The sequence below is a fragment of the Triticum urartu genome, chromosome 3 (genome assembly GCF_003073215.2).
Source record: "Triticum urartu cultivar G1812 chromosome 3, Tu2.1, whole genome shotgun sequence".
In the NCBI taxonomy this organism is placed as follows: domain Eukaryota; kingdom Viridiplantae; phylum Streptophyta; class Magnoliopsida; order Poales; family Poaceae; genus Triticum; species Triticum urartu.
Genome location: NC_053024.1, coordinates 536937654 through 536956362, shown reverse-complemented (window position 1 = coordinate 536956362; position 18709 = coordinate 536937654). Strand labels below are relative to the sequence as shown.

The 18709-nt window shown below is 43.5% G+C and overlaps 1 pseudogene; it reads right to left on the bottom strand.

Moving 5' to 3' along the window:
* Window positions 1-10408: 10408 nt before the first annotated feature.
* LOC125546934 lies at window positions 10409-12136 on the bottom strand (annotated as a pseudogene).
* Between the last annotated feature and the right edge of the window lie 6573 nt (window positions 12137-18709).

Sequence of the window (18709 nt, the reverse complement as noted above, 5' to 3'; positions counted from 1 at the left end):
AGAGCAAAGAGTTGCTCCTCAACCTACTGAACCTACTGAAAATGAAAATGTTTGCCTTGAAATTCCTTCGGGTATGATAGAAAAACTGCTAGCTAATCCCTTTTTATGAGATGGAACAAAGCATCCTGATGAGCATCTAATATATGTGGATGAAGTTTGTGGATTATTTAAGCTTGCAGGTGTACCCAGAGATGTTGTTAAGAAAAAGATCTTCCCTTTATCTTTGAAGGGAGATGCATCGACATGGTATAGGCTATGTGATGATATGGGGTCTTGGAATGACAAACGATTGAAATTGGAATTTCATCAGAAGTTTTATCCTATGCATCTTGTTCATCGTGATCGCAATTATATATATAATTTTTGGCCTCGTGAAGGAGAAAGCATCGCTCAAGCTTGGGGGAGGCTTAAACCATGTTATATTCATGCCCCAATCATGAGCTCTCAAGAGAAATGATTATTCAAAAAAATTATGCTCAGCTTTCTGATAACAATCGCACCATGCTTGATACTTCTTGTGCTCGCTCTTTTATGATGAAGACTATTGAATTCAAATGGATTTATTGGAAAGAATTAAACGCAACTCTGAAGATTGGGACCTCCACAAAGGTAAGGAGTCAGGTATGACACCTAGTTTTGATTGCGTTAAATCTTTTATGGATACCGATATTTTTCATAAATTTAGCACTAAATATGGACTTGACTCTGAGATAGTAGCTTCTTTCTGTGAATCTTTTGCTACTTATGTTGATCTCCCCAAGGAGAAGTGGTTTAAATATCATCCTCCCATAGAAGTAAAAGTAGATGCACCTATTAAAGTTGAAGAAAAGATTGTCACTTATAATGATCCTATTATTCCTGCTGCTTATGTTGAGAAACCACCTTTCCCTGTTAGGATAAAGGATCATGCTAAAGCTTCAATTGTGGTTCATAAAAGCAATATTAAAACTTATACACCTCATGAGCAAATTAAAGTTGAACCTAATATTGCTATTGTTAAAGATCTCTTGTCTGATAATATTGATGGGCATGTTATTCATTTCCTTGATGAGACTGCTAGAATTGCTAAACCTTGTGCTAAAGATAAAAACAGACCTGTGGTAGGCATGCCTGTTATTTCTGTTAAAATAGGAGATCATTGTTATCATGGCTTATGTGATATGGGTGCTAGTGCTAGTGCAATACCTTATTCCTTATACAAAGAAATTATGCATGATATCGCACCTGTCGAGATAGAAGATATTGATGTCACAATTAAACTTGCCAATAGAGATACTATTTCACCAATGGGAATTGTTAGAGATGTTGAAGTCTTGTGTGGGAAAACTAAATATCCTGCTGATTTTCTTGTTCTTGGTTCCCCACAAGATAGCTTTTGTCCCATTATATTTGGTAGACCCTTCTTGAACACTGTTAATGCTACCATAGATTGCAAAAGGGATGTTGTTACTATCGGTTTAGATGATATGTCTCATGAATTTAATTTTTCTAAATTTAGTAGACAACACCGTGAAAAATAATTGCCTAGTAAGGATGAAATTATTGGTCTTGCTTCTATTTCCGTACCTCCTAGTGATCCTTTAGAACAATATTTGCTAGACCATGAAAATGATATGTTTATGAATGAAAGAAGGGAAATAGATGAAGTATTCTGTAAACAGGAACCTATTCTGGAAAAAAATTACCTATTGAAATCCTAGGGGATCCTCCTCCACCCAAGGGTGATCCCGTGTTTGAGCTTGAACCGTTACCTGATACTCTTAAATATGCTTATCTTGATGTGAAAAAGATATATCCTGTTATTATTAGTGCTAACCTTTCAGAGCATGAGGAAGAGATATTATTGAAAACTCTGAAGAAGCACCGTGCTGCTATTGGGTATACTCTTGATGATCTTAAGGGCATTAGTCCCACTCTATGTCAACATAAAATTAATTTGGAAGAAGATGCTAAACCAGTTCGTGATCATCAACGCCGGCTCAATCCTAAAATGAAAGAAGTGGTAAGAAAGGAAATACTAAAGCTCCTTAAGGAAGGTATAATCTATCCCGTTGCTGATAGTCAGTGGGTAAGTCCTGTCCATTGTGTCCCTAAGAAGGGAGGTATTACTGTCGTTCCTAATGATAAAGATGAATTGATTCCTCAAACAATTATTACAGGTAAGAGGATGGTAATTGATTTCCGTAAATTAAATAAGGCCACTAAAAAGGATCATTACCCCTTACATTTTATCGATCAAACGCTAGAAAGATTATCCAAACATACACATTTTTGCTTTCTAGATGGTTATTCTGGTTTCTCTCAAATACCTGTGTCAGCCAAAGATCAATCAAAGACTACTTTTACATGCCCTTTTGGTACTTTTTCTTATAGACGTATGCCTTTTGGTTTATGTAATGCACCTGCTACCTTTCAAAGATGCATGATGGCTATATTCTCTGACTTTTGTGAAAACATTTGTGAGGTTTTCATGGACAATTTCTCCGTCTATGGATCTTCTTTTGATGATTGCTTGAGCAATCTTGATCGAGTTTTGCAGAGATGTGAAGAAACTAATCTTGTCTTGAATTGGGAAAAGTGCCACTTTATGGTTAATTAAGGTATTGTCTTGGGGCACAAAGTTTCTGAAAGAGGTATTGAGGTTGATAAAGCCAAGGTTGATGATATTGAGAAGATGCCATGTCCCAAGGACATCAAAGGTATAAGAAGTTTCTTTGGTCATGCCGGATTTTATAGGAGGTTCATTAAGGACTTCTCAAAAATTTCTCGGCCTCTGCCTAATTTATTACAAAAATATATACCATTTGTCTTTGATGATGATTGTGTAGAAGCATTTGAAATACTTAAGAAAGCATTGATCTCTGCACCTATTGTTCAGCCACCTGATTGGAATTTACCCTTTGAAATTATGTGTGATGCTAGTGATTATGCTGTAGGTGTTGTTCTAGGGCAAAGAGATGATAAGAAATTAAATGTTATTCAATATGCTAGTAAAACCCTAGACAATGCTCAAAGAAATTATGCTACTACTGAAAAAGAATTCTTAGCAGTTGTATTTGCTTGTGATAAGTTCAGACCTTATATTGTTGATTCTAAAGTAACTATTCACACTGATCATGCTGCTATTAAATATCTTATGGAAAAGAAAGATGCTAAACCTAGACTTATTAGATGGGTTCTCTTGCTACAAGAATTTGACTTACATATTGTTGATAGAAAGGGAGCTGAGAACCCCGTTGCAGACAACTTGTCTAGGTTAGAAAATGTGCTTGATGACCCACTACCTATTGATGATAGCTTTCCTGATGAGCAACTAAATGTCATAAATGCTTTTCATACTACTCCATGGTATGCTGATTATGCTAATTACATTGTTGCTAAGTTTGTACCACCTAGTTTCACATACCAGCAAAAGAAAAAGTTCTTCTATGATTTGAGACATCACTTTTGGGATGACCCACATCTTTATAAAGAAGGAGTAGATGGTGTTATTAGACGTTGTGTACCTGAGCATGAACAGGAACAGATCCTACGCAAGTGTCACTCCGAAGCTTATGGAGGACACCGTGCTGGAGATAGAACTGCACATAAGGTATTGCAATCTGGTTTTTATTGGCCTACTCTCTTCAAGGATGCCCGTAAGTTTGTCTTATCTTGTGATGAATGTCAAAGAATTGGTAATATTAGTAGACGTCAAGAAATGCCTATGAACTATTCACTCGTAATTGAACCATTTGATGTTTGGGTCTTTGACTATATGGGACCCTTTCCTTCCTCTAATGGATATACACATATTTTTAGTTGTTGTTGATTACGTTACTAAGTGGGTAGAAGCTATTCCAACTAGTAGTGCTGATCATAACACTTCTATTAAAATGCTTAAGAAGTTATTTTTCCAAGATTTGGAGTCGCTAGATATTTAATGACTGATGGTGGTTCACATTTTATTCATGGTGCTTTCCGTAAAATGCTTGCTAAATATGATGTTAATCATAGAATCGCATCTCCTTATCACCCACAGTCTAGTGGTCAAGTAGAATTGAGTAATAGAGAGCTCAAATTAATTTTGTAAAAGACTGTTAATAGATCTAGAAAGAACTGGTCCAAGAAACTTGATGATGCATTATGGGCCTATAGAACTGCAAATAAAAATCCTATGGGTAAGTCTCCGTATAAAATGGTTTATGGAAAAGCATGTCACTTACCTCTCGAACTAGAACACAAGGCATATTGGGCCATTAAAGAACTCAATTATGATTTTAAACTTGCCGGTGAGAAGAGGCTATTTGATATTAGCTCACTTGATGAATGGAGAACCCAAGCCTATGAAAATGCCAAGTTGTTTAAAGAAAAAGTTAAAAGATGGCATGACAAAAGAATACAAAAGCGTCAGTTTAATGTAGGTGATTGTGTATTGCTATAAAACTCTCGTTTAAGATTTTTTTTTTTGCAGGAAAACATCTCTCCAAATGGGAAGGTCCTTACGTTATCGAGGAGGTCTATCGTTCCAGTGCCATAAAAATCAACAACTTCGAAGGCACAAATCCGAAGGTGGTGAACGGTCAAAGAATCAAACATTATATCTCAGGTAATCCCATAAATGTTGAAACCAATGTTATTGAAACCGTAACCCCAGAGGAATACATAAGGGACACATTCCAGAACGTTTCAGACTCCGAAAAGGAATAGGTATGTGGTACGGTAAGTAAACCGACTCCAAAACAGTTTTTAAGGCAATATTTCTCCGTTTTGGAATATTTAGAAAAAAAGAAAAATAATTAGCAGTCCGGGAAGGACATGAGGCCTCCACGAGGGTGGAGGGCGCGCCCTACCCTACTGGGCGCCCCCCCCCCTACCTCGTGGGCACCTCGTGCACTCTCCGGACTCCGTTTTCGTACACGACACGTATTTTGGTCGATAAAAATTCATTATATAACCTCCCGAAGGTTTTGACCACCGTATCACGCAAAAATCCTCTAATATTGTTTCGAGCTATTTTCTGCCAGAGTTGTCAACAGCAAGCATCATGTTGTCTCCCTCCTCCTCCAACAATGAGGGCAACGATGCTTGGCTGATGAAGATAGAGCTGAAGAGAGAAGAACCCATGGAGATCAACAAGGATGAAGGGATCAAGAAGGCTACGGAGGACCAAGTTCCGGCAACAGAAGACATCCTTCAACTTGATCACAATCTTCTTACCCCCATTGAGATTGAAGCTTTCAAGATGATTGAGTTAGCTCGTATACAAAATAAGTATCTCACACGTGAAAATATTTTGTTGAAGGAGCATATCATCGCACTCAAAGGCATTATCCGCAAGTTAGAAGACCTCCTACGCTCGATGTGTGACTATCCATCATCAACAACTCCACCTTCTTCACCAACGAAGAAGAACTGAGCATCGTGTATGGGCACTCCCCTTGGCAACTGCCAAGCTTGGGGGAGTGCCCTGGTATCGTATCACCATCACTTTTATCTTTACCGTTTTTCTTAGTTCGATCCTTTTGGTAATATCTTGATATAGTAGAATAAAAGTTCTTAGTATGATCTGGTTTTGAGTTTTGCTTTATGATCCCTCTATGTAATCGAGTCCGTGAGCTATATCTAATAAAGATTAGTGTTGAGTCAAGGGCTTGATTATTTTGCCATGATCCTAAGTGAATAAAAGAAAAGAGAAAGAAATAAAAAGAAACAAAGAGATCATATGGATCTTTATGGAGAGTAATGAGCTCACATAGAAAAAGTATGATGAATAAAAGTTGTTGAGGGTTGACAAACATAGTTTTGGTCATTGTTGCAATTAATAGGGAGTAATGAAGAAAGAGAGGTCTACACATATAGATATACTATCTTGGACATCTTTTATGATTGTGAGCACTCATTAAAATATGACATGCTAAAGAGTTGACGTTGGACAAGGAAGACAATGTAATGGGTTATGTTTTCTTACATCTGAGATAAATTATATTGTCATGAATCATCCAACATGGTTGAGCTTGCCTTTCCCCCTCATGCTAGCCAAGTTCATCACACCAAGTAGAGATACTACTTGTGCTTCCAAATACCCTTAAACCAGTTTGCCATGAGAGTCAACTATACCTACCTATGGATTGAGTAAGATCCTCCAAGTAAGTTGTCATCGGTGCAAGCAATAAAAATTGCTCTCTAAATATGTATGACTTATTAGTCTAGGAGAAATAAGCTTTATACGATCGTGTGATATGGAAGAAATAAAAGCGACAGACTGCATAATAAAGGTCCATTTCACAAGTGGCAATATAAACTGACATTCTTTCGCATTAAGATTTTGTGCATCCAACTATAAAAGCGCATGACAACCTCTGCTTCCCTCTGTGAAGGGCCTATCTTTTACTTTTATCTCCTATCCTGCATAAGAGTCATGGTGATCTTCACCTTCCCTTTTTACATTTTATCCTTTGGAAAGCACAGTATGTTGGAAAGATCCTGGTATATATGGCTAATTGGATGTGAGTTTTCATGAACTATTATTGTTGACATTACCCTCGAGGTAAAATGTTGGGAGGAAAAACTATATGCCCCTATCTTTCTCTATGTCCGATTAAAACTCCATACCCATAAGTATTGTGTGAGTGTCAGCAATTGTGAAAGAATATATGATAGTTGAGTATGTGGACTTGCTGAAAAGCTCTTATACATTGACTCTTTCCTATGTTATGATAAATTGCAATTGCTCCAATGACTGAGATTATAGTCTGTTAGTTTTCAATGAAGTTTATGATTCATACTTGAAATTGTGATTGAATTGTTACTCTAGCATAAGAAATCATATGACAAGAATTATATAAGTTGTTGTTCTAAGAATGATCATGATGCCCTCATGTCCGTATTCTATTTTTATCGACACCTCTATCTCTAAACATGTGGACATATTTTTCGATTTCGGCTTTCGCTTGAGGACAAGCAAGGTCTAAGCTTGGGGGAGTTGATACGTCCATTTTGCATCATGCATTTATATCGATTTTTATTGCATTATGGGTTGTTATTACACATTATGTCACAATACTTATGCTTATTATCTCTTATTTTACAAGGTTTCCATAAAGAGGGAGAATGCCAGTTGCTGGGATTCTGGGCTGGAAAAGGAGCAAATATTAGAGATCTATTCTGCACAGCTCCAAAAGTCCTGAAACTTCACGGAAGACGTTTTCAGAATATATATAAAATACTCAGTGGAAGAAGTTCACCAGGGGGGCCACACCCTGCCCACAAGGGTGGGGGGCGCGCCCTACCCCCCTGGGCGCGCCCCCTACCTCGTGGGCCCCCTGGTGGCCCTCCGATGGCCATCTTCTGCTATATGAAGTCTTTCGATGGGAAAAAAATCAGAAGCCATCTTCTCAGACGAAACTCCGCCGCCACGAGGCGGAACCTTGGCGGATCCAATCTAGGGCTCCGGCAGAGCTGTTCTGCCGGGGAAACTTCCCTCCCGGAGGGGGAAATCATCGCCACCGTCATCACCAACGCTCCTCTCATCGGGAGATTGCAATCTCCATCAACATCTTCATCAGCACCATCTCCTCTCAAAACCCTAGTTCATCTCTTGTATCCAATTCTTGTCTCCAAGTCCGAGATTGGTGCTAGTAGGTTGCTAGTAGTGTTAATTACTCCTTGTAGTTGATGCTAGTTGGTTTAATTGGTGGAAGATCATATGTTCAGATCCTATATGCATATTCATACCCCTCTGATTATGAACATGAATACGCTTTGTGAGTAGTTACGTTTGTTGCTGAGGACATGGGAGAAGTCTTGCTATTTGTAGTCATGTGAATTTGGTATTCGTTCGATATTTTGATCAGATGTATGTTGTCTCTCCTCTAGTGATGTTATGTGAACGTCGACTACATGACACTTCACCATTATTTGGGCCTAGAGGAAGGCATTGGGAAGTAATAAGTAGATGATGGGTTGCTAGAGTGACAGAAGCTTAAACCCTAGTTTATGCATTGCTTCGTAAGGGGCTGATTTGGATCCATATGTTTCATGCTATGGTTAGGTTTACCTTAATACTTTTGTTGTAGTTGCGGATGCTTGCAATAGAGGTTAATCATAAGTGGGATGCTTGTCCAAGTAGGGACAGTACCCAAGCACCGGTCCACCCACATACCAAATTATCAAAGTACCGAATGCGAATCATATGAACGTGATGAAAACTAGCTTGATGATATTCCCATGTGTCCTCGGGAGTGCTTTTCTCTATATAAGAATTTGTCCAGGCTTGTCCTTTGCTACAAAAGGGATTGGGACACCTTGCTGCACCTTATTTACTTTTGTTACTTGTTGCTCGTTATAAATTATCCTATCATAAAACTATCCGTTACCACTTGTTTCAGCACGTGCAGAGAATACCTTGCTGGAAACCGCTTATCATTTCCTTCTGCTCCTCGTTGGGTTCGACACTCTTACTTATCGAAAGGACTACGATAGATCCCCTATACTTGTGGGTCATCACCGGCCTTGAAGAGCACTTTCCAGATGTCTTCATGCGTCGTGCCGAAGAGCTCTAGCAGCGTCTGGTGCTTGCCCGGATCGAACTCCCACAAATAGCAAGTCCGGCGTTGGCACGAAAGGATCCGGCGAATGAGCATGACCTGAATCACGTTGACAAGTTTGATTCTCTTGGTTATCATGTTCTGGACGCACGTCTGGAGCCCGGTTAGCTCGTTCGAAGAACCCCAGGTTAGACCCTTCTCTTGCCAGGAGGTGAGCCGCATCGGAACTCCGGATCGGAATTCGGGGGCCGCCGCCCAGTTGGTGTCGCATGACTAGGTGATGTAGAACCACCCCGACTGCCACCCCTTCACCGTCTCCACAAAGGAGCCTTCGGGCCATGTGACATTGGGCATCCTGCCCACCATGGAGCCTCCGCACTCTGCTTGTTGGCCTCTCACTACCTTCGGCTTTACATTAAAGGTCTTCAGCCATAGGCCGAAGTGAGGTGGGATACGGAGAAAGGCCTCGCAAATGACTATAAATGCCGAGATGTTGAGGATAAAGTTGGGGGCTAGATCATGGAAGTCCAGCCCGTAGTAAAACATCAGTTCACGGACAAACGGGTGGAGAGGGAATCCCAGCCCGTGGACGAAATGTCTGAGAAACACAACCCTCTCATGGGGCTCTGGGGTAGGGACGATCTGTCCCTTGGCCGGGAGACGGTGAACGATCTCCTTGGCCGGATATCCGGCCTCTCAGTGCTCCTTGATGTCTTTCTTCTTAACAGAGGAAGCCATCCACTTGCATCTAGCTCTGGATCCGGACATGGTTGGAATGCGTTTTCCGGCGGGGGAAGCTAGAGCTTGGGCGCTGGAGCTCAAGAATGGATGGGCAGAGGGAGGAGAAGGCGTGGGTGAATGAGGATGAATCCTTATCCCCTTATAAAGGCCGCGAATGTCAAACGCCTTCCTACTCGCCTTAAAACTCGCGTACTCCCAAGGGTTGTATAAACGGCACGGTTGGGTTACCCACGCCCATATTGATGAGGATCCCGCAATAAGGGGACACGATCTCTGCTTTAACGAGACGTGCCAATGGAAATCGCATCTCAAAACACGGGATGGCGGACAAAACGGTTCGATATAGTGACCGGGCAGACGTGATGTCATGTTGTAAAAAAGTTGTTAGCGGATTGGACTCGTGGAATATTATATTCTCTATATGGTTGTGTGTGGTGTGGTGTTACAGGTCTGAACACATTTAAATACGTCCGAAGACTATCTTGGAGTTTGGAGGGAGGAACCTACCTTGCAATGCCGAAGACAGATCTACGTGTCGGATACGTTGTCATTGAAGCCAGGTTCAGGGGCTACTGAGGGAGTCCTGGACTAAGGGGTCCTCGGGCGTCCGGCCTGTTAGCCATGGGCCGGACTGATGGGATGTGAAGATATGAAGACCGAAGACTGCACCCGTGTCCGGATGGGACTCTCCTTGGCATGGAAGGCAAGCTTGGCGACCAAATATGTAGATTCCTTTCTTTGTAACCGACCTTGTGTAACCCTAGATCCTCCCGGTGTCTATATAAACCGGAGGACTTAGTCTAGAGGACATACATTACCATGACCATGCAAGCTAGGCCTCTAGGGTTTAGCCATTACGATCTCGTGGTAGATCAACTCTTGTAATACTCATATTCATCAAGATCAATCAAGCAGGACGTAGGGTATTACCTCCATAGAGAGGGCCCGAACCTGGGTAAAACATTGTGTTCCCTGTCTCCTGTTACCATCGACCTTAGACGCACAGTTCGGGACCCCCTACCCGAGATCTGCCAGTTTTGACACCGACAATTAGCTTGCGTCCTTTCAAGCATATTCAGGTCTCCAGCAAATTCGTCGGACGTTCAAGTTCGTCTGGAGACCTGACCCTACATAAGATATTAGTTCTTTTTCTTCACCACCCACATCTGGAGGGGTGGCAAAGAGTTCATCATTCTGCGAGCTCCATAAGAAAAAGGTGGCATAGAAGCCAGTCCACTTCGTTTCACATATGAGGGGTTAGAGTAAGCATATGAATAAGCAGAGAAATTCTTCGAGGACTTATGAACATAATGATTTGAAGAATAATGCACATATTCATAGCCCTTAGGCTTTCCCTGCGAAACAGAAGTGTTAGCACGATGATGTTCATATGAGGATCCAGATCCATATGAGGAATTTGATCCATGTGAGGAATTTGGTCCATATGAGGACTTGGATCCATATTAAGACTTTAGTCCATATGAAGAATTTGATCTGGGGTTCCTATTCTTCACATGTGGTGTCATGATGACATTCACTTGAAGAATTTCTAGGAACCTTTTGGGAACCCAGATTTTCTTCATAGGGGGGCGTTCCTGTAGTTAGTTCCAACATATCTAGCAAATACTTCACCATTCTGATTTTTGAACAGTTTATAGTTGGAGTCAAATGACTCATCAGAAGAATATGAAGATTCACAAGTAAATCCAGATAAAGTGGATGGATCTATGGGAGGTCCTTTTGCAGTAACCAATGAGGTTTTGGGATACTGCTTAGGTTTCCAGTAGGTCTCATCAGCATTGAGTTTCCTCTCAAAGGCAATACCCTCTTTCCTAGGGTTCCTATTGAGTATCTGCTTTGTAAGCACATCACAAAGAGCCTGATGCCCTTTGAGGCTTTTGTACATGCCTGTCACATACAATTCCTTCAACCCTGCATTGTTAGTGATACTAGTGGTATCCTCAGATGTGGAATTTGTGATAACAGAGACAGTTGAAGAATTTGCAGTAATAGAGGCAGTTGAACTTTCAGGTGAAGAATTAGCATATTCTCGTTCAATGCATTTTAAACATGGTGGAATGAATTCAACCTCAGCGGAACTGATCTGTTGAGCAAGTAATGAATCACGCTCCTTCTGAAGAACTTCATAACTCACCCTTAGCTTCTCAAGATCTTGCTTTCTTTGAAGAAATTCATAAGAAAGTTTCTCATGCTCAGCTAAGAGAGTGTTATGATGACTCTGAAGGGTCAAACTTAGACTGAAGTCTCTGAAGATTATCAGTCAGAGTTTGAGTTTGATCCATTTCTTCACCCAACATATCATCGCTTTCATCTAGCATGTTTTGAACTTTTTCCAAAGCTCTTTGTTGTTTAGTGGAAAGGGAAGAAACCTTGGTATAGTTGGGTCCAAATTCATCACCAGGTTCATCATCACTAGACTTAGATAGGAAGCATTCAGTTACCTTGGCACCTTTTGCCATAAGGCATGGTGCAGAGGATGATGATTCAGGATCGAAAGTCATCGTTTTAAGCGATTTCTTGAATTCCTCAAACCAGGGATCATGACAAGTTCGATGACCTTCATAGACATCAGAGAGTCGGTCCCAGATAAGCTTCGCATGGCAGAGATGCATAATGTTCCTGGACTGATTTCGGGATAAGCAGGAGCAGATGACATCCTTCGCTATGATGTCAAGTCGAGTGTACTTGCGAATATCATCAGCCTTTGCCATCTTGCAAAGATCAGTAACACCAATCTCAGTGACGATCGACAACTCGCTGTCCATCGCCATGAGACACTTCTTCATCATGGCCTTCCACTTGGGATAATCATGACCGTCAAAGATGGAGCATGTCACTTTCTTCATTCCTGCAGTCGACACAACTAAAACTCCGGGCGGTTAAACCAAAATCACACAAAACAAGGGAGTACCTTGCTCTAATACCAATTGAAAGTGTGTTATATCGACTAGAGGGGGGTGAATAGGCGACTTTTATAAATTCATCGCTGAGAAATTTCTAGGTGAGGAAATTCCTAAGCAACGAACTACTTAGCAGCGGAATAAGTACTCAGATGCAAGTGTAATAGAGCAGTAGCACAGTCATCATGATGAAATGAAAACAAGCATAGAGTACAAGTAGCATAAACACAAGACAAGCAGGCTGAAGACAAAGTGACTGAAGAATTAGGATTGAGGAAATCGAATAAGTCTTCAGTCAAAGTCTTCAAACAATAACGATCAAGTACTTCTACACAAGAATGAGGAAATGAAAGGGTTGAGGAAATAGAACCAGTAGCTTGGTGAAGACGATGATTTGGTAGACTAGTTCCAACTGCTATGACAGTCGTACGCCTGGTTAGAGCGGCTAGGTATTTAAACCTGAGGACACACAGTCCTCACCGTATTCTCCTTGAGCTAAGGTCACACAGACCTCGCCCAATCACTCATGGTAAGTCTTCAGGTGACTTCCAAACCTTGATAGACTCGGTCACTCGGCGATCTACAATTTCCTGTTGGATGCTCTAGACCATGACGCCTAACCATCTGGAGGATGCACAGTCGACAAAGGGAACAAGCGTCGGTTCCACACAGGAACAATCTCTTTGGTGATGCTCAATCACTTTGGGTTTGTAGGTGTTTGGGTTTGGGTTTTTTCCTCACTTGATGATTTTCGCTCAAAGTCCTCGAAGGATGGGATGCTCATAATCACAAGTGCCAGTTTCTCTCGGAGCGGCCAACCAACTAGTGGTTGTAGGGGGCGGATATTTATAGCCTAGGGAGTAGCCCGACATGATAAGACATAAATGCCCTTCAATGATATGACTGTTAGGTGGGTAAATATTTTAGGACAGCTGGCGTGTAGCACAGCAACGGTCGGATATTTGAGTATCAAATTCCTCAGGGCTATCATGTTCCTCACTTGTAGGTAATCCGCGCACTCGCGAACTCCTAACTCCTCAGTCAGAACAAATTCCTCAGAGACCAGAAGATCTTTGTCTCTGTCACTGAAGAAATTGATCGAACTGTATGAGATTTCCAATGGATTCACTCGAAAGGAATGGGTAGGTTTAGGATTTTGAGATGAGCATCACTTGGAAACTTTTCCTTGGTTTTACCTCGACCCCCTTTAACAGTACGGTGTTTCCTATGACTCAAGAAAGAGAAAATGAAACTATGAAAACAAAAGTCTTCATGCTTCATAATCCTTGCATGAATACCAAGCCTTCAGGGTCACACCAATTTCTTCACTTTCAATGTCTTCAAGAAAACCAAAGTCTTCAGCTGAAGACATTCATTTTTAGGGATCGACTTTCATCGTAAATATCAAACTCCTCATAGACTTATAGAACTATGTACACTCACAAACACATTATTCCCTTAACATATAAGTCATCAGTACACCAAAATCACTAAGGGGGACTAGATGCACTTACACATTATTCCTTTTATCGGAGGGGGAAAGGGGGAAGGAGAGGGAGAAGGAGAAGGAAAGGGGGGCCGCGCCCCCTCCCCTAGTGCACTTCGGACTCCTCCCTTGGGGGGGCACCCCTTGTGGGCTGGTCTACCTCCCTCCTATGGCCCATATCTTCCCCTGGGGGGGTTCCGGTAACCCCCGCCCCCGGTACTCCGATACATACCTGATACATTCTGAAACACTTCCGGTGTCTGAATACTATCGTCCAATATATCAATCTTTACCTCTCGACCAATTAGAGACTCCTCCTCATGTTCGTGATCTCATCCAGGACTCCAAACAATCTTCGGTCACCAAAACACATAACTCATAATACAAATCGTCATCAAACGTTAAGCGTGTGGACCCTACGGGTTCGAGAACTATGTAGACATGACCGAGACACCTCTCCGGTCAATAACCAATAGCGGCATCTGGATGCTCATATTGGTTCCCACATATTCTTCGAAGATCTTTATCGGTCAAACCGTAATGACAACATATGTCATTCCCTTTGTCATCGGTATGTTACTTGCCCGAGATTAGATCGTCGGTAGCTTCAGACTTAGTTCAATCTCCTTACCGGCAAGTCTCTTTACTCGTTCTGTAATGCATCATTCCGCAACTAACTCATTGGTAACATTGCTTGCCAGGCTTATTATGATGTGCATTACCGAGAGGGCCTAGAGATACCTCTCTGATACTTGGAGTGACAAATCCTAATCTCGATCTATGCCAACCCAACAAACACCTTCGAAGATACCTATAGAGCATCTTTATAATCATCCAGTTATGTTGTGACGTTTGATAGCACACAAGGTATTCCTCCGGTATCCGGGAGTTGCATAATCTCATAGTCAAAGGAATATGTATTTGACATGAAGAAAGCAATAGCAATAAAACTGAACGATCAACATGCTAAGCTAACGGATGGGTCTTGTCCATCACATCATTGTCCTAATGATGTGATCCCATTCATCAAATGACAACACATGTCTATGGCTAGGAAACTTAACCATCTTTGATTAACGAGCTAGTCTAGTAGAGGCTTACTAGGGACACAGTGTTTTGTCTATGTATCCACACATGTATCAAGTTTCCCGTTAATACAATTCTAGCATGAATAATAAACATTTATCATGATATAAGGAAATATAAATAACAACTTTATTATTGCCTCTAGGGCATATTTCCTTCACCTCCGTCATCACCAACTATGTCCCCCTCTATGCAGTGGTGTAATACCTCTTCTCCCCACTGTAATCTCTACTTAAACATGGTGCTTAATGTTATATATTATTATCCAATGATGTATGTCCATCCTATGATATTTGAGTAAATTCATTTTGCCGTATGTGTCGATTGATGATCGTGATTGGTTTGAGTTGTATGTTTTATTTTGGTGATGTCCTATGGTACCCTTCGTGTCGCGCGGGTGTGTGGGATTCCCGCTGTAGGGTGTTGCAATACGTTCATAATTCGCTTATAGTGGGTGGCAAGAGTGACAGAAACTTATACCCGAGTAAGGGGGTTGTTACGTATGGGAGTAAAGAGGACTTGAAACTTAATGCTATGGTTGGGTTTTACCTTATTGATCTTTGGTAGTTGAGGATGCTTACTAGAGTTCCAATCAGAAGTGCATATGATCCAAGTACAGAAAGTGTTGGGAATATAGCTACCAGGTATGACCCGCCCAGGAGGGGCCGGGTTAACCCCAATGGCTTGTAAAGAAAGGCATATAAAAGAAGTCACCGAGCCGGACACGTTTTATGAGCCGGCCAGGACTCTGTAGGCCGCCAGGCGTCAACCCATGTATATAAGGGGACGACCCAGCGGCGGCTTAGGACAAGGAAGAAGAGATCGATAACCAAGCTAGTGGATTCGCTCCTTGGTCATCGAAACCTATAAATACAACATCAACTGGGCTAGGCCTTACCTTCACCGTAAGGGGCCGAACTAGTATAAACCTCTCGTGTCCTTTGTCCCGGTTAACCCCTTTAAGCTTCCTAGTTGCGATGGCCCTACGATTTAAGTCATTTCACTAGGACATCTGCCGTGACAATTCCACGACAGTTCGTGCCCATCGTGGGGCCAGCGCATGGTGGATTTGAGTTCTTGAAGGGCAACTTCGAAGGGCTCAAGGGATACACTGTGGGTCGGATGACCAAGAGTCCTCGCGGCAAGCTCTACATCGACGACGAAGGCTGGGGCCCCGAGGCCGGCTCAATTGAGTACGGGTACCGGGTCCCCTTTGGCGGAATCCATGTCTTCATCGGCCAGATCGGTGAGTCGGGCCCTGAGCCGGACGTCTGCACCAACCTCATCGAGACGGCTCAGCGCGTGAGATCCGCCCGGGCCCAACCTGCCGTAAAGCATGCCTTCGTGGGTTGCATCCATGGAGGTGAGTTCTCTGAAGGATCAGTGGATGGCGGTGAGATGGCCATCTGTTCCGACGGTGAGTCTTCCTCAGGCGAGACAGATTCTTTGTATCAGCTACAAGATGGCGTGCTTGGGGGCTGTTCCGATGGCAGCAGTATTCTGGGCCTCTCTGAGCCGCCGAATCGAGCTGGAGTTTTCATGGATGGCACTCAACCCGTGCATAACTCTACGGCTGCGGCAGCAATAACCACCGGGTCGGCAGCAGCCGGGTCAGGAGACCCCCCGCGCCCCCCGGCTCAGATGGTAATGGACCTCATGGATAAGTTGACGGCTCTGTTGACTGCTGTAGTGGAGTCGGCGGATAAGGCTCAGCACGACGCGGAGGTGGCACGGCTATGCGAAGAGATGGCGCAGGCCAAGGAAAATTTAGCAGCAGAAGAGGTTAGGATGGCCGCGGAGCGGGCGGCTTTGGATGCTCGTGCTCAGCAGCTTCAAGCGGAGACTTTCCAGCTCTCGGTGGATCTGAACGCATCAAACGAGGTCATGAGGAGAAGGCACCAGAAAACTCAGTCACGTCTGCCTCTGACGTACGATCCTAGGAACCTTTTTCACACACCCGGCGCTGGTCCAAATAACCCACCGGAGGCAAACCGGATCACGACACCCGAGGCTGGGGTGCCGGTTCAACCGCGGGCCATGGAGCCACCTCGTATGAATATCGCTCCGCCTCATTACACACCAATACCATCGGGTCACTTTTCTAACCCTTTGGAGAATCTCATTGCTGCGTCGGCTCGTTTGGCGGCTCTCCCGATGGAAGGCGATTCTCCGACAGCAATTGAAACACGAAGGGTGATAGAACTTCTTCAGACGGCTCTGGCGCAGCAGGATGTGTACTCTTACAGTCGAGACAGAATCCATTCAACCCCTCGCCCAAGCCGGAGCCCGAGCTATAGCAGGCATATGGACTCAGCTGCTATGTCGAGCAACGCTCAACGCCGTAACCAACCGCGCAGGCATGAGCCGGCGCAGGGTGGAGCCCTTAACTTGGCGGATCAAGAGAGAATCCGTCAGGAGGCTGAGCGGGCGGTTCAACTGGTAGCTGAGCAGGCGGCTCATCAGGCTTCTCCGGTTTATCCGGCAACCTCTGTTGAGGCAGGAGTAGCACAAGAACAGGAGGTGTCCCTTGCCTGGTGCCGGCTATACGTAATGAGCGCTTGCCAAAAGACTTTAAGGGGCCTCGTAAGGTGCCTAATTACACGGCCGACTTGCAGCTTGGGGCATGGATTGAAAGTTATGAGATGGCGATGGAGCTGTTGGAGGTCAGCGATGCAGCAATGGCTAAGTATTTCACTACGATGTTGGATGGAACGGCTCGCACTTTGTTGAAAGGGTTGCCACCCAATTCCATCGGGTCATGGGCGGAGTTGAAAGCCCAGTTCATTCAGAACTTCAAGGACACATGCAAACAACCTATGTCAATCGTGGACCTGACTAATTGTAAGAAAGAGGAAGATGAGTCCACGACCCATTGGGTGCGCCGGGTCAAGGAGATAATACATTCATCTGATAAGCTGGATGCCGGCTCTGCGGTCTTAATGTTGGAGAAAAATTGCCGTTTTGAACCTCTAAAATAGAAGCTGGGGCGGCTCAAGCGTGACTGTAATGACATGGGCCAGTTGATGGCGGCCCTGGTCAAATATGTTGATTCTGACAGTACCAAGGATCACGTGTCTGATGAAGAAAAACAGGGAAGGGAAAGAAGAACGGCAATGGCAAGGGTCACCAGCATAACCCGGCGAATCAAGGAGGTAATAAACGTAAGGCTGACAAGTTTGTGGCTAACACCAATACATAGGGCAACAACCAATGGCGCAAGGGTATGCCACCTCCTCGGTCAGGCGGGTCAGGTCCCACCCTCGAACAACTACTGAATGAACCTTGCCCAAGACACAGCACCCGGGAGAAGCCAGCTACCCATCCGTGGAAGGACTGTACGATCATGAAGGCATTTAAAAATTCCAACATGTTTGATGGTAGCCACGGACCTGGCGGCGGTTCAGGCGGAGGCGGTTTTCATGGCCCGGGCACCAGTTCAGCAGGGGCGGTTTTCTCGGTCAGGACCATCCGGGTAACTAGGGTGGCTATAATCAGCAACCCGGCCAAAGTAATCAGCAGCAACAGTCCGGGTATCAGAGCAATCCAAAATAGTTGAATAGTGGGCAGTACCACGTATTTACCACTAGTTTATGCAAGAGGGACTAGAAGCTTCATAAGAGGGCTGTCAATGTTGTTGAGCCGGTGATTCCATGTTATTTGAGATGGTCAGAACAGCCTATTGTGTGGAGTAGGGAAGATCACCCTCCCCGGGTTGATAATCCGGGTCACTTGGCCTTGGTAGTGGCACCTCAGGTTGGTGGATATAAGTTCACTAAGGTGCTCATGGATGGAGGCAGTAGCATCAACATCCTCTATTATGAGACGTTTCGTCGGATGGGGTTGACTGATAAGAGTCTTAAACAATCCAACACTATTTTTCATGGTGTTGTGACTAGTAAGTCGGCATACCCAGTTGGTAAGATTGAACTGGAAGTAGCCTTTGGGGA